This window comes from Calidris pugnax, unplaced genomic scaffold (assembly GCF_001431845.1).
Source record: "Calidris pugnax isolate Ruff unplaced genomic scaffold, ASM143184v1 scaffold9, whole genome shotgun sequence".
NCBI lineage: Eukaryota > Metazoa > Chordata > Aves > Charadriiformes > Scolopacidae > Calidris > Calidris pugnax.
The window spans coordinates 278,086-280,520 of NW_015090778.1; positions in this window are offsets into that span (position 1 = coordinate 278,086).

Consider the following 2,435-nt stretch of genomic DNA (forward strand, 5'->3'; position numbering starts at 1 on the left):
CCCCCCCACCCCCAGCTCCCAAAGTGAGTCTTGGGCTGGAAGCAGCCAGTCATTTCTTGGTCTTACGTTAAGAGGTAGATTTGACAAATTAGAGTGGCTCCTGGCTTTTCTCATCTCAAAAATAAGTCTCGATGGACAACGGCCACCCCGGGGCTGGTCCCTACTGTCCATCCTGCCGGTGCCACCAGTGCCATGTGGGGTTGTGCCGGAGCCCAGGGCAGAACTGCTACCCCACAGCCTCCCGGAGCACCCTGGGAATAATCCATGGCAGGAAAAACCTGCCGTTGCCTCGTGCTGTAATATTTGCTTTGATTGTTTTCTTTGGATTTTTTTTGTTGTTGTTGTCGTGTTTTTTTTTATTTTTTTGTTGCTGGCTATGGCTTTGTCAGGGTGATTCACTCCCCCGGGGCCTGGCAGCAGCTGGAGTGTGCCCAGGGTAACCATGGTGGCAAAGTCCCTCATGGGTTACCTAAATCCCCGTGGCACCTCCTGGTGCTTCGTGTGCCCTTTTGGATGGCAGGGACCTTCCACCGTGCCGGAGGAGCAAAAATGGGTGGGTGCAACATGGGACACCCCCCCAACACCAGACCTTTAACACCAGTGGGATAAAAAGGCAGCAGCTCTGCTTGACACCCCCCCCCAGCTCTAGAGCCCCATCCCCGGAGTGATGCCTCCCCTTTGAGAGATGCAGGGCTGAGGGGGGGGGTCTCTCCCCGGGGTGGGCACACGCGGCACCGGCCACCTCCAGCCCCGGGTGGAGTGAAGTTGCTGTGGCAACACCAGTTTATGTAATCCACCCCGCTCGGCTGCAGGTGTGGGGAGGAAATTGTGCTATTTTTGAAGTTTCATTAGGTTCCTTCTTAATTACCAGCGTGGCGTCACGCCAGCTCTCCCGGCCGGGTCACGCTCCCCCCTTTTCCCCCCTCCCCACGCAGGGACCGAGCACCGTGGCCGAGGGCAACGGTGGCACGGGGCAGCCAGGGATGGGCAACTGGTTTCAGGGACACTGCTCACTCAGCCCACGCTGCCCGGAGAGGCTGGGAGAGCCAACAGCTCCTCTGGGCTTCCGACGGGGTGGGAAGGCTCTCACCATTCACCGAAATCCTCCTGGGAGGGTGCGGTGGCTGCTCGGGGAGGGATGGAGGGAGGGAGGTGGCTGCAGGGCAGCATAGCTACCCAGGGAGGGGAAAAGAAGCTGCCCAGGGAGGGGAAAACGATGTTGTGTAGGGTCAACAAGGAGCTGCCGCATCCTCCTCTCCTCAGGAGGTTGGACTAGATGATCTCCAGAGGTTCCTTCCAACCCCAGATCATTCTGTGATTCTGTGAAAGCCTCCTGTGACACAGGGGAGAGAGGAAAAAATAAAGGTGGCACCGTCATAGCGTTGAAGGTGATGTGTTACTGGCTGATACAGAGAAGAGGAACCAGAGGAGAAACCCCCCAGCTCCCACCAACCTCTTCCATCTCAGAAAATGGAAGCAGAGCAGCCCGGGGGCTGCGGTCACTGCCTGCTCCTCGGCACCTGGAAAGAAGATGGATGGTGTCAGAGTCATAGAGACACGGAGCAGGGAACGGGGCAGCTTTGCAGGCAGCTGGACCCAGCCAAGAAGCCACTTCCATCACCCACTTGTCCCCCCCAGTCCCACAGAGGGGGACAGAGGCAGAGGCTGCCCCGCTCCCAGCACGGCCACCCCTCAGACTATTGGCTCCCAGTGCCCTTCGTTCCCTTTCCCTCCTTTTTTCGACGTGCTGCCAGGGAAGGATAAACCCCAACCACCCTCCAGTGACCCCTGCGACCGGCTCAGGGCAGGCGTGAACCTGCGAGTGTCAACTTGTTAATGAGATTACCAGGAAATTTCCGTATTTCTGTCTCGGGCAGATGGCTTCCCCATCAGAGCCCTAACACACGCCGCTGCGCAGTCGGCTGCAAACCTTCTCTGTGCCACGCCAGGAGTGAGTTATTTCTAAAATAATTTAAATGGGATTTTTTTTCTGACATCTGGGGGTCACCGGGGGATCAGCCCCGTGGGTTTGAGTCAAACCAAACCAGCCACACTCGGGGGGTGCTTTTCCCCATCCACCTGGCTCAGCCCGGACGCCCACCTCCCCGGCTCTGCTTTTATCTGAGCACCCCAACAACCACCACGGGAGCTGGGACAGCAAACCCCACGCCAATAGCCAGGTCCCAGAGCCACCCCACAACCACGGCTTGGCCCTTTGTGGCCATCACTCACCAGGATCCCGGCAGGAACAGCTGTGGTGTCTCACTGGTACCTGTCACGGCTTGTACTGGTGGGCACTGGTCCCTCCAGCGCCACGGGCTCCACGTCCCTCGAGTGGGCAACCTTGACTGTGCAACTTCAGAACTTCCTACGTGTTGTCCCTGCGTTTCCTCGAGACACACAGGGGTTTGCACCTTCTCTTTTTTAGGGTTGGG